A 15,067-nucleotide genomic window follows, 5' to 3' on the forward strand; every position below is an offset into this window, starting at 1 on the left:
CGCAAATAAGCCCATTGTATCCCGCTGATAAAAGGCAATCAAACAAAGTATATAATTGTGAAGTCAAGCATTAATTGCCTGTATAACTACCGCCTAATGCTGAAATAATTAAGAATGTCTCTTACTGGGGACTGGCAATGCAATTATCACCTTGATGATTGCGCTTCACAAAGACATTCAGAGGAGGGAGACAGAAAACGGGAGAGAGGCAAATAACTAAAATGACGGGGATAATACAATTAGAACATGGCTGGGAGGGGGAAAGAAACAAAAGGGAGGCAGCCTGGAGGCTTTTTTTTTTTTCAACTGGGTTGCCATGTCTACACACTTCATTTGCATCCTTATAATGCACAATTATACTAGATAAGTATCCAAAGCTGTGCGAGGAGCTCGGGCAGCCCTTACATAACTGTTTTAGTGTCTTTACGCCTTGCATTACCTCCATGTTTCTGCAAAGAATCCGCTGCTTGACTTCCCGTCTCCAGCCAGCCAGCTAACGCGAAGTTCGTTCAAAGCGAGCAGGTGTCATGCAATGCCTCACTTTGGACATTTACTTAAACCTTTTCCCATTCTGATTCATTACATTTCAATGAGAGTAAAAATGCCCCAAGGTGAGGCGTAATATGGTACCATTTTTAACTACACCTATATTATATAGAGAACAGCTTGTAATGTAATATGTGATATACAATAGTGGACAAAGTCATCATCTATAGGGAAAAAAAGGACGAATGTTCTATTCCTCATTTTGCATTATTAAAGGTGGAGATCAAATGAAATATTCAACAGATGATATGCTGCTTTAATATTCATAGAAATGAACTTTATATTAGAGAACACATTTTTATGGGAAGAAGACTGGAGGCCACTGATTAAATTTCATTGTTTGATCACTATGCAGGGACATTATGAGGTATTACGGAGGCCAGCCGGTGGCCCCCCTCCCCCTTTAGCAAACATTTAGGGGCGGTCTCAGAGGCCACGCCACTTTGGGCGAGGCACATCACAAGTTTACGCTACTTAGATGCATTTCAAAAATAGAAAAACGCCGGCATTTTAATGAGGCGCCTGAAACTTTTTTTTCCCCCTTCCCATGAATAAAAATCAGTGGATGTTAAGGGAAATGTGTAAGTCATAGCATCTTTCAAAAAGCAGTGATACATATTCATGTATTTACTGGCAAAAGACATCACCTAAGGCAATCATGATTCTGTAAATATGAATAAATCAAATAGGTCCCTGTAGTGCACTTTCTGTACTTTTAGAAGCTAGAGTGGTTCTTGTGTTGTTTTGTTTTATTTTGTTTTTCTCATGTTTACATTGGAGTATTAAAGAGTTAATTAAGTTTAAACTAAAAAAACAAACAGAGGCGCCATTACACAACTATCAGGAGAGCCCCCACAGATACTGATTTATTTCAGACGTGGATGAGATGTAGACTAGCGGCTTTATTGGTTATCCTTCCGTCTCTTACTCAACACACACACACACACACACACACCAACTGGTCAGAGAGATCAAGAGAGGGGGGGATAGCGGTCCCTGCTGCGACTCTTAACAAGATGGCATTCTCCGAGGTCACAGAGGTTGCCAGAGTTCGTGTCTACTTTTAAGGGACGTGAAACTCCATTCACGGTTTTCTAACAGTTATCTAATTGGATTAGGTCTCAAAGAGAGGCCCTCCTTTTTCATCCCCGGCTTTTGTCCGTTTGCCTCAGCGTCGAAACAGAGCTTAGAGGGCTCCAGACACTGAGGACAGGCGATGGATTAGGTGAGGTATCCTGGCCAATTAAGACGAGGCCAGGTGTCGTGCTGATTGCGGGAAAATTGAGACCTCCACCTGACATGTGTCTAATTCCCCCCGCTCACTGCCCCGCAACCGCTCATTTGCCTCTCTGCCACACACTGCTTTCCTCTCCCCCTCTTTTCTCTCTCTCTTCCTCTCCACCCCTGCCAAGGTAACCCGAGCTGCCTTCCCCCTGACCCTTCTCTTCCGTGGAGAGCTAATCAGACTCACCTGGAGCTCCCTGGGGCTCGGTTGGCCGCCGGCTCAGCTAGCAACAGCTGATCTCAGGAAGGAATCCCTGAGGCAAGCGCTGCAGGCCTGGCACCCAACACACAGTGACTCAGGATCAGCCGGGGAGATTTTCCAAGTGATGGTTCACTGAACCTCGAGCAGAAATCGCCACGTAGCCATGAGAAGGAAGTGTGTGTGTGTGTGTGTGTGTGTGTGTGTGTGTGTGTGTGTGCACCTGGAGTCTACTAGTTTGGTCCAACACACATGGGATTACAAACCTCGCTGTTTATCAAACAACTCATCTCCCAGGCTTTCTCTGAGTAACTGGAACAAACTTAAACAAGTTATATTCAATATGAACCAGGTGGCCAGAAATATGATTCTAAAAAGATTGCTAATGTTGCTACACAACTGCTTGCAAACAAGTTCAAGATATCAACTTAAAAGGGTGATGTGTTTACAACTTGTTTACAATGCCCCCTAGTGACCAAGAAATCAGTTATTGCAGTTTTAAATATTTCATACTGTATTTATGGAAATGTTTCATATGGAATATTAGTATTGAAGATAGTTAATGCCACAAAGAATTTGCCATTACTAAAAAACACAACCGTATGGCCTTGCTATGTAAACCTCTAACACCTTATTTTATCATTTTAAATATGCAGTACACACACATATATATAGGTATGTGTGTGTGTGTGTGTGTGTGTGTGTGTGTGTGTGTGTGTGTGTGTGTGTGTGTGTGTGGACTTTTCCTTTACACAGCCGTTTCACATGCACAGGCTCACTAACATCACAGTCAAACAAACTGTCAAATGCAAACAACCTCATATGCGATAATACATGTAACACTGATTCCCTTAACTATTTATCAAAAAAGCAATAATAACAACTGCTTTTTTTCCCCATACTATTTGGAGCATTAAATTATTCTAATATAGCCGGGGGCCAACTGAAATGGAAAACGGAAACATGCAGATCCAGTCCATTATGCATTGTTAAACGTTGATCTATGGTTTAATATTTGCCTCCCAACAGCAATGACAATGTGTTATTACCTTGACAGAGGGCCGTAATGTGAGCTGACACGCCGGTGATTATTTAAATAAGCTGCGACAATAAATATGGCTCCACATGATCTGGAATATGAGCCTGGCGGAGGAAGAAATGTGCAGACGGAGGAGTAAATCCCCAAGTTTGGGCGCCGAGGTTATGAAATGTTGAGAGTGAAAAATATCAACGAGGTGCGTCAGAAAAGCGGAGAAAGTGTAATCTAACAGGGAATGATGTGTTCGCATCCGAACGCATTAAAGCATTCTTGTCAACGTGTAAATAACTAACCCTATATGCCGAAAGGCCTGAGGAGTTAATGAAACCAGCAGGGCTGCTCACACATTGGTTAATCCACACAGCTGTGCCGCCTATGTGTCTTTCTCTCTGTGCAGAAGTTTCTCATAAATAGTTACAGAAAAGATACTAAATCAACATCAGATTGTTACTGGAAGTTTGTTAAAAAAGCGGCCACGCGCTGCTGCTGCTGCGAGGCGCCTCGGAAGCAGTTGGCATCCACGCTGGCGAGGGATGCTCGCCTTTTTCGATTCGACTAAGGATGCTCGAGTATTCCTTTGACAGAGACACAATAAGTAGCAATGCATCAGCTAAAACCAACATAAAAAGCCTCTTGCCAAACACCAACTGTTATGAAAGGCAGCAGATAACGAGAGCATACTGGCAACCGCGGCAATTAGAGGAGAAGGGGTTAGCGAGGGCTCCGCCTGTCCCAGACTTGCACGCCCGCTCCCACACCTGTTTCTGCTCCTGGTCCAAACCAAACAGAGAGAGAGAGAGAGAGAGAGAGAGAGGGAGAGAGGGAGGGAGAGAGGCTGGTTACTTTGACGCGGTGCCACCTTAGCCCAGCATCGTCTAATGAGATTAGATGGTTCACTAATGAGCTCTTCAGTGAGGAAAGTCAACTGTGAAGCGAAGGTCAGAAATTTCATCATCCAAATGCGCTGTTGGACTTCAGGAGTCATTAACTAATAACAAACAAATGATTTAAAGGAGCCAGGCGATGGTAGTTTTCTTTTTTTTTTTGTTATTCCCTTGATATGCTTCTCCCTGCTCTCTGCTTTAACGAGCATCTTAAGTATGAAAGTAAAATAAAAGCCAAAGACCAGTTCGCTCCACTTTCGCGAATGGAATTGATTACGGCCGGTCCGTCAAATGCTTTTCAATCAGCAGATATTACGACTGCAGAGTTGTAAAATCATACCTGGAAATTAACAATGCAGCCAGTCATTTTGATATTTTTTCTGCAGATCCAATCATAAATGTAAGCATGTTGTATCCATTACGGCTCTCTGAGAATCTGCTGAGAAAGACAAGCTTTTCCAATAACTTTTTTTTCCTCCCCCTAACAGTGATCTTTCCTGGATGGCCCAGTGGTGAGGTAAGTATCAGGGCAGAAAAGCCATTTTGCTGGCACCTTTAATAATGTGCTGACACAAAGTCATACATGTTTAACCAGGTAATAGAAGGCTGTAAAATAATGATCCATATTGGCTCTCAAGACAAGGTATTAATCTTCAGCATCCTTTTTGCCCCCTTTCTCTGCCACTTCATTCAGCGGGGGTTAAAACAGGATGACCTCCCTTCAAATAAAATTAATTGTTTTTCGGTATTCATTTTATTTGCCATAGAGAAAAAGCTGCAAAGCTGGTGAAATGTTTACCTATATGTCAGCATTTCCTCTTATTGGCACACGACTAAATGTTTTTTTTTTTTTTTTTTATCCCGGAAGGATTTCTTATGATGTGTAATACCCTGTTAACCGATGATGAAATACACTTCATTCAGCAATATCAGGAAGATGTGATCAACATGTAATTTGCTTAAGTGCACAAAACTATCATTTTTTGTATCGCGCTGCATATTTGCCGAAGAAATATTGCACGCCAGAGTGTATTAACGCGAGGAGGGCGCCGTGTGTCTTCGCGCCGGACCTGAGAGATCTTGTCACCGCTATCTCCCGTAATCCGTTTAATACTGTTTATGTCCGTCCAAATTGAACATGTGGGATGGAATGACTAATGTCAGTCTCATAATTTAGTCATAATCCGCGGGACCCTATAGGGGCCGTGTATGGATGCTCAGTCCATGAGTGCACTGCATGAATAGTGATCCATTCACCCCTCACCTTTAAAAGCCCTGATGGCGAGCCCCATTCGGCTGTAACCGCTCCGTCAAGCCCAAACCATCCTTCAGATAAAACAATAAATGTGCACACGTATGCATGTGTGTGTGTGTGTGTGTTTAGAGCTAGTTCCTGCGTGAGGATGATCTCACTGACCCACGTGCTGAAGGAGAAAGAAAAAGAGAGCGCTCGAGGTGATGACTTCTCCACTCACTTAGGGAACTTTGACTTATGAGGTGCACTGCATTTAGCCAAGTTAATGCAAGCGAGGGGCTGTGCCATTAACCTCGGGAAGAGAGGCAGGCCCAGGCAGTATGATGCATTCAGATTGGCAGAGGACAATATTTCACCATGACAGGCATTACCAATGAATAATTAAGTGTTTAATATAATGATCTTGAGAGAGAGACCGAGAGAGAGAGAGATAGAGGAAGGCTGGAAGGAGAGAGAGACAGAGAAAGGAGAAAATGGTAATTCCACAATTCATTGCCCTTAAAACCTATCTGGCATTATTACCCAGCAGCATTGCATGGGGGAGAGGGCTTTTGTTGAAACAAATAGGTTTTTGATGGCTCCGCTAGAGTAGTAACGGTTATTAGGTTTGAGAACTCTTTCATGATGGAAGTGGTATCCTGCCGAGCGGAGATCATGAAATTTTAAGTGGGGAATTTACAGCAGAAAGACTGCGGGACAGTGAGGCCGTCTGGGCCATGCCTGGGGACACATGTGTTACGGTGAAGCACAATGCCGGTCTAATGTCACCTCGGATAAATAGTTAACAAGCTGGAGATAGTTGTGCTTGTTGGAACCGCAGCCTGGCTCACAAAAATATCTTCTCTCTTTCTTTTAGTTTTTGGAACGGGAAGAATTTTTGTTTTAGAGATAAAGTGGGCTGAGAGATGTAACACTTGTGCAATAAGGTCAAATCATACTGTAACAAAAACCATGCGAAGGAGCAGAGTTCTATCAAATAGCAATAACAGAAAACCAAAAGTGATGCGGACATAAAGCAAAACTGTTCAGGCTCCCTCGGTATGACATCATGTCGATACAGTGCAGATATCTGTGCTCCGTGCTCATTTGTTTGAAAAGAAAAGCTGGAGAAGTTGTGCACTTTTGTACTCATCAAGTATTTTAGTGGGAGTGAACTCCATGGCTACAGTGGACACTGTACTGCAGGCTATATCCAAATCTGTGACCTCTGGAAATGTGGTGTTTTTCTACCCTAAAATGACAAACAGTCTTCCTGAAATTGACAGATAGTTAACCCAATTCTACATGCATCACCTTTAAACATGCAAATAAGGCTGCACTGACAATTATACCAGGAAGACAAAACATGTAGCGTATCTCGAGCGCGTCCTTGGTATATTTCGCACCAACTTGGACAATCCCCTCCCCACCCCCTCCGCCTCTAATAAAAACAGATAATAATAAGTGGCCAAACTTCTCAATCAACGTTGTCCTCTAAAAGTGAGCCAAGGACTAAAATTCACACATTAGCATGATTCGCAGTCCGCCCACGGCTTCCAAACACAGTCTTACATGTCTCCGAATGCCCAACAGAGAGCTAATTTCACTCCTCACACTGTGACCTTTGGCATCATATATATGTAGTGCTTGTTGCCTGTATGACAGATTCCCATGCATATTCATAACTACATATGGCCCCGCCAGAATGAAGCCTGTCTACTTCCTGCAGATTCTGTAGCGTGCGCGCGAGGCAGTTCATTACTGAGCGTTCTCAATCGGGTCTGGTCGAACCCCGAGGATTTGATGGTGTGCGTCTGTGAGAGGGTGATGATGGCTGTTGGATGTGCATGGGTTGTATGTGTGTGTCTGGGAGGAGGGGGGGTGTATCCATGTGCGTTTTGTCGTGGGGAACGGGGCTGTTGTGTTGAAAACGGGCTAATAAGTGTTTGTGACGGAGGGGGCGGTGGGAAGCGTGCGTGTACATGGTTGGGGGGGAGGGGGGGTGCGTCTGTGCATGTGCTGGTGTCTTTGAGCGGCGTGTGGGAGTGTGTTTGTGTGTGTTGTGGCACACGCTCACAGGCTTCTCTTGTTTGTGAGGTGAGAAGAGAGGAAAGTGGAGTCCCTCAGCATGCCTCCACCTCCTCTTGCTCCATCTGCCCATTTCGCTCGCTTCTCCATAAATTAAAAAAAAAAAAACCCAGCTACATCTGCTTTGGGGTACATTGTTAGTTGTGTGCATTTGGTGGTTCCTCTGATTATAAAAAATTAAACACTTTTCTGCATTCGATTATTCCTCCCCCCCCCCCGCCCCGACTCCCGAATGGCCCACCTGCAGCAGAACGTGGCCCCCGTGCTACACCCTGCCATGCTGAGAAGAAGAAGAAGACGGGAGCATCCACCTACGAGAGTGAGGAACATCTCAAGTAAAGTAAAAAAAAAAAAAAAAAAAAAAGTAATTAACATCTGTTCGTGGTAATAGAAAGCACATGTGTGAAGCCTGGAAATGCCATTCAGCATTGGCGTGATGATCTGCTTGCACAGCAGTAATCCGCCACAGCCAAACCAGTTTGATAAACACTGACAACAGAAATCAAGTGCGCTACATGTGTTGTTATATTTCTCTCAACTGTGGTGTCAGAAAAAGAGCAAATTAATGTTCATATATTAACTTAAAATAGAATGAACGAGGGGGGAGGGGGATGTCACTATTTCACATCAGCTGTCAATTATACAGTCCCCGTGTGCAGCCAAACTCCCAAATGTGCACTTGTTCCCATCCCCAAATGGAATCACTGACTGGCCTGATGAAATATGCTTTTTGTAGTAAGTCAGCGCATCTGTATGCAAGAAGATGGGTAGCTAAAGATGAATGGATAATTGGGACAAAAGGGACCGCGGGATGGCCCCTCAGAGCAGCCATGCCTTGAGTGGAATAATGAGTGTAATCAGAGGTTGTGGCCACAGCGTTGCCCTATACAGAACACCCAGGTCACTGGGGAGGACCCGTGTTTGTCTTTGACATCAACACACGCGTGGCTCTGGGGCAGTCATATTTGGCCATGGTTTGGTAACTGTGAGCCTCGTGGCGGAACAGGTGTAGCAGGCCGACGAGGCCATCAATCTCTCGCCGGCCCGTCTCTGTAGGATTCAGGGTTAATTATCGTCAAATAAGCCATTAAGGAGACGGATGGACGTGTAGGGGATGAGGGAATGCTCACCTTGGCAAAGAGGGGGACAGCTGGGTGCCTGAGGTAGGTTAAGTTGGCTTCGATTGTGTTGCTAAGGTACCGATTCTAACTTCTTCATGCGTAAATAAAACTGGAAAAATAACATTTCAAATTGACACGTTTACACGATGTTACATTGTGTTATGGTCCTACATTCTTAATTCATTAAAACTGGAGACATATATCGACTTTAGTCACGTGTAAATGGTTGCAAGCAATCAACTAAGTAAAATGAAAGTCACTAGAATCACAAGCAGAGTTATTATTTCTACCTGGAGGTGTGTTTTATTCATAAACATGCAGAGAGAAATATGTGCTTTCAGAGTAAGAAAAAAGAATTATGCTAACTTATGCTAAGTAGTAAAAAGCATCATGTCAAATGTAATTTGAAAAATTCCCAATTTATCTTGTAATTAAATAGCATTTGTATATAGTTTTAGTGCAAAATGTCAATAATATTCTATATAACATGTTACTCTTCAGTCTAATTCGGTGAAATATGGTTATTTTAATCATAAGTTTTGAAAGTTAGCTACATAACGGCTACACATGGCTGTGGCTTGGTGTAGATATGAACTAAATATGAATATTATTACGTCGTGTGAGGTGTAAACTCACAAAGAGCTAGAGCAGCTGGCGTCTGGTGAGCGTACAGATGCTTCAAACACTTTTGCCCAAGAATACGATGACAAACGGTAAAATAATTTGCCCACTGTGCTCGGGTTATCAATACACATGAACACATGCTCAGGTAAAAAGTAATGACTGAAAGAATCAAAGGTTTGAGTCTGTGTTAGAATTACATAGATTCATACCTTTATAAAACACCCTCACGGAGCGCTCCGTTTTATTGCGGCGCACCTTTAGTCTTAACGGTATCCATCTCATTGTGGATTGCTTCATAATGCACAAATGGAAAATGCCATTAAGGGTTTCTTTTCATGCTCTTAACATATTAATTGGCATTGCGGCGAATGTCAGAGCGTACAGTAAATTGTATCCGGTGAAGTCAGTGACACCTGACCTATTGAAAATTTTACAGTGTGCTTATACCTTCATTTATCTACTCAACGTGCCCATGAATATTTAAGGTTGACAATTAAACCCCAGCTGACCTGCGGGACGGGAGCCGGACCCAGCGCTGTCAAAGTGAGGCAGCATAAATGCGCCCACGCAATCACACTCATCAAAAAAACAACCCGAAAATGCAGCCTCCCTGCCTCCCCCCCCCACACTTCCACCTCCCACATGTACACAAAACAGGCGCGCAGGCATAAGAGCTCTGTCACAATGTCACACGGACCCGGTGACACGGCCCGTGTGTGACAGGCACATCACATATGTGTCATGTTTATGGGGGCATCAACAGACGTGGTTTGTGTTTTGTGTATGTAAATGTTTGGGCAGGGTCAAAGTTAATGCATGTCAGTATCCTCATTCACCTTGGTTTGGTGATGCAGGGCAGGACGTGTGTGGGGGGTTGCGACGCTAAACCTGAATACTGAACACTGGATGTTGCATAAAAACAGCACCACACCGCGCGTTACGGCTTTGCAAAAAAAATTAATAAAATAAAATAAAATACATATTTATGTATGTTAAGGTATAAAAATAGGAAGGTGAGTGTCTTAAAGTGGCTGTGATCAATATTTTTTTATCTACAACGGATCACATGACTCCTCGTGTGAAAGGAGTCGCTTATAGTGACAAACACGATTATCAAAGAGTCTGGAGTTCCTTTCATCTCTACGAAGCGTTTAAGCATCTTTCAGCTCATTGTTTTGGTTTTTCCAGCCCTGTGACTGTTTCGGTTGACTGATCAGCATCAATTTCAGCTGCAGCACACAACTGTATAAAAAAAAAAAGCAACAAACATACAGTGACTGGCTGGTGGAACATTTAGCCGCTAAAGATATTTCCCTGGTGGTGGTGGAGACCAAAAACAGAGCAAAAAGGGGATGTTACGGTTACGGAACTTCGCCAATGACCAAATGACTCACGACCCACGTGACTATCGAAGAGCCTCAGGGGACTCATGTGACTAGTTACTGACATGACTCACATGACTAATGATACTAATAACAAGTCACATGACGTGATGAAAAATAACTCAACGCGGGACATAAACCGTTGTCTCCTGGGTGAAAAGCCTATGTTTTTTTCCTTTTTTAACCTATCCACCTCAACCCATGCAGCTCTTCTAGGTCTTTATACTACGTTGCTCTCCCCATCTAACAGTGACGTATCATTTGAAAGCCACTAAAAGGTGCCTCCATGCATCAGTATCAGATGATGAGAGGCACCGAGCAGGCGTTGGTGATCCCCAACTCTCTCATAATTGAATAAAAAGTGTTTGCAAAACATCTAATTATTAACCACAAGGGCAATGTTGTGAAACTTGAAACTGATGCAGCCCAACACTTATAATGTATGGAGTTCAACCAGTGTCTCCCCGATGTCAAACTCTCCACTATATGTGATGTGATCTCGCGCTAACAGCATGCCATATTCCCTGACAGATATCCATATATACAGCCAAAACGTAATAACCATTACATTATGCAAGACAGATCCGACTGATTTCAGATATCTCTTTGCAAAGTGCCCATGCTGTCACCTTATTTTCATCTCCAACCTAGTATTAATGCATTTGTCCCCCTGAATATGGGTTATACAGTAGTCTTAGTTTTTAATGATGTAAATAATGCAGTAATGCCATTGAAATTAAGCAATCTCATACAGATGTCAGCGTCCTTACTTCCATATCCAGCATGAGACACAGCCTCTATAGGTCAGATTACTTTTTCAAATGGTATGAAATATAAATGAACCAAAGCTTTTTCTACCCTCCTAATCACTTCCTTATATTTATATCACAGTGGCCGTGAGGATGGAGGGGGAATGACTTCCCATTCTAATCATATTGTCATACCCTCAGGTTAGACCTTCCATTTTGCATACCAGAATAAAATGGCATTGGAAGGGGAGCCTTGATATACCATAAGTGTTAAATATATGTAGAAAGCATTCCATTTATTCATGCTTCGGCAGTGCATTACATCAAATGTAAACCCTTCAATAAAAAAAATTGTATTTAAGACTTGTTCAAACTTCTTCTAGGCTGTGAATGAAACTTTCACGTCTGCACTGATTCTATACTCAGATGTGAACTCTATTACCTAAACGCGTTCCGAGCATCCATGATGCAGCAATTTCGTGCAAAAACATTTGCTCTAAATTGTCTCACACTTTGACATCCCCGTTCTTGACTCTTTCCAAGCCCAAGTTTCCATTTATGAAAAATGCTTGGTTAGGGATCTATCATTACGACAATCGCTCCCTCACTGTTGTATAATTTCTCCTCAAACACGCCTCATGTGAAAGCATGTAGACCTATCCTGGGCCAAGTATTTCCAGATACACTATTATTTTTACACAAATCGTGATCTCCACCGGCAATCTGCATCTAGCCGTGGTGTAGAAATCAGACACCTGTCGGTGCGGTGGGAGTTTCTTTTTTTTTTTCTTTTTCCTAAAGCAGCTTCCACGCAGCCAGGCATATCAAAGCAGCATAGTGAACATTTTCTCCTTGTGGAGCAAGACAAAGTTAGGTTGTAAAATAGGAAAGGCATTATGGCTGTCAGGCATCGGGGACTAATAACACTGCTCCTTGTTTCCTCCATCATCGCTGACATCTGGGACAGTAATCATACCCTAAACGGAATCACCACGGTGATGACAGCTTTTTAGGATACATCATTTTCTCTAAATACCTCTACAGTATATTACTCTGTCAAGTACGGGGGATATGTAGGACTGGGAAACGGGATTATGCATCTTTCAAAAACACTAAAAACGCACTCAGGACCTTTCTGATGACCCTAAGGTCTCGGACACAGATAATAGCATCATATCAAAATGTTATTATTCTTGTGCCTGTTTTTACATGTATATTGCAGATTGTGGCAGATGAAAGGGTTTATACATCTATTGACTTATTTATCTTTCTTTCTTTCTTTTTTTTGCCCTTTCTGTTAAAGGCAGCGGTGTGACAGCGAGGTTTGAGTTACTAGCGGTTTGGATCGGTCCGTCGTCTAAATATCTCCCCTAAGGATTGTTTCAAATGTGTGATTCCATGTCCTGAGGGAAATAACAGCATGTTGTGAATGCCATATTGACGATGTTCTGTGCTCCGGTGTTTTCACTGTGAGATCTGGATCCACTGTAAAGCACAGGGAAAAAAATGATGTCGCCGGGTCACTGAATCGAATCCATGGAAACTGAGCACATGGATCATGTGAAGACGATGTGAAGGAAAAAGGTGGCTTAAATAGCACGAAATCTCCAAAACACAAGTCACAGTGAAATGAGAAAAAAATAAATTTGACAAGTTCTAATCCTGTGAACCTTTGTTCCATTATTAATTTCTGTTTTTACATAAAAAAAGAAAAAAAAATCTTTTCTTTTCCTGTAAAAAGTTAAAATATTTTTGATGACTCAATGACTAATATCATTTTAGCTTGTTTACATTTCCAAGGAACGTGGTTGAGGTCTCATTTATTCATTTAACCCTCCTCCTTGGGTGAGGGAGGGGGGTGGAGGTATACAGTACTACAGCTCCATATCCCTCCACAGCGTCCCCCCCCCCCAATCCAATCTAATCCTACTCCACTGTATTTATTTGACTTTTATAGTTACTTTTTTACATTAAAACATATGTTTCAGTATACTACTATGAAGTATCTAATGCTGGCTCCACATTGCCAAACAAAAAATACATGCATTTGATAAAAACAGAATGATATACTGATCTGTAATAATATGAGTACTTGTACTTGAATTACATTTTGCTCATAACGTTTCTGTACTTTTCCTAAAGTAACTATTTGAATTCAAAGTTGTTATTTATAATAGGGTATTTATTACGATATTTTTTACGAGTAAAGGACGTGAGTACCACTTCCTCCGCTGGTAGTGCATATGTACAGTATAGCAGTCCACAGGTAAGACCTCCATTTATTCCGAAGCATCTGCACTGCCTCTATTACATACATAACGCTATTAATCCTCGTCGAGCATTTTATGCAAATCCAATTCCACTCTTAGCCCCGCAACTTCATTAATCTGCGGTTGCATCCATCCTGGTACTTCTTGATCGGGCTGCGGCTCAATACCCTTCATTAACCGAACCTTCTCCAGTGGAACATCCAATCTAAACGTGAGTCAGGTCAAGAAGGACCACGCGGCCGGAGATTCCGATTCTCATCGTGTCGACGAGGGCGACGTACACCCATACATGTCTAATTGGCTCATGTGCCCATGTTGAGCAGGTGCTGATAACATCCCACATGCGCCGTTTCTTTACGAGTCCTCCACCATCACCTTCCCCCTCGCCCGAGAGGAGTGAAGAGGGCAAGTAAATGGATAGTCTGCTTGAGATATCCTCAGAGTAATTTCCTCCTGTATGTTTGAGGCTTTTTAGTTGCTCCAGTTGGAAAACCCTCCCCACTCCACACATACACACTTATATAGAAAACATTATTAATATTCACCGGAAATTACCGAGGAGCGCAGGAGAGGGTTGCCATATCCAGATGGATGCCCCTTAAATCGGTCTTCAATTAGTCTCCACTAACTTACATCTTCCAGTTGAATTCTGATTAGCTGATCTGGCAATTTACTCAGCCCAGGCTGGAGAGCTCTTGGTCCCCCTCCTGAGTGCAACCTAGCTGCTTTGGAGTATTGTGGACCTTTGATCAGTGGCCCCTTATTACATATAAAAGCCAGTGCCATTAAATCCCACATTGCCTCATCTCCTTGTCCATAGCACTGTCCCCTCTTCTGTATCAAAGATCACAGGCTCATGTGATAAAAAAAAAGAAGAAGAAAAAAATCCAGTAATGTGTCAAAGTAAAGCAGATGATAATACCTTCTAGTTAATACATCTCACATATCTCTCCAGTGTGATTGTGAACCTGCTGCCCCGTGTTCCGTCTCTGTAGCTAGCTACTTCCCTCTTGTGGCCAACTAGGACACGGAGGTCCACGAGACACTTACTGAGGTCAACATTTTCACTTTCCTCCCTCCTGCTTTTTTTTTTGTAAAGCAAGAAGAAGGAGGATTAGAAAATGTGTACAACACAACAACTACTGACATTCATCTTCAGTGCCGGCTACATGCTCCCCCCTCTGCCCTCAAACCCCCCCCCCCCCCCCTCCATCTCTGTAAGAAAGTGGATCACCAGGGGAGCTAAACCCTGCCCATTAACATATAGAGTCTTTATTTAAATCCCATTCACTTTTCCATCCATTTAGAAGAGTAATGCCAGCAGGTTACAGCCATGGCGTTGCGTGAGGCCCTGATTGAGCTTCAATTTGATCATTTTATCTGATTGTGAGGTAAACAGTATCATGATGGATAAGATCTCATTACAATGGGAAAGTGAGAGTTTAATTTCCTGTACATGTTCCATCTTTATTAATGTCAGAGGCAGCGGGTCGTCAATTGCATTAGGGTGCCTTGATGCTCCGGCTAGGCATCCTGCTTGACACAAATACAGCCGGCGAGCCTGTGTTGGAGGGATTACAATCCGACAGACAATTTCGGTGTGTTACCGCCTCGCGCAGTGTAAAAATAAAATATAAAAAAACACAA

At 42.8% G+C, this 15,067-nt stretch overlaps 1 protein-coding gene across 1 annotated transcript in view; it reads right to left on the bottom strand.

Moving 5' to 3' along the window:
* Positions 1-3,580: 3,580 nt before the first annotated feature.
* dcdc2c (doublecortin domain containing 2C) overlaps positions 3,581-15,067 on the bottom strand; it is a gene marked incomplete at its 5' end in the record, with an annotated part of 39,497 nt that continues 28,010 nt past the window's right edge. The window contains one exon of the mRNA XM_084013432.1: positions 3,581-3,838. The remainder of the gene's footprint in view (positions 3,839-15,067) is intronic.

The sequence above is a fragment of the Eutrigla gurnardus genome (assembly GCF_963514095.1).
Source record: "Eutrigla gurnardus genome assembly, chromosome: 7".
NCBI classification, from domain to species: Eukaryota; Metazoa; Chordata; class Actinopteri; order Perciformes; family Triglidae; genus Eutrigla; species Eutrigla gurnardus.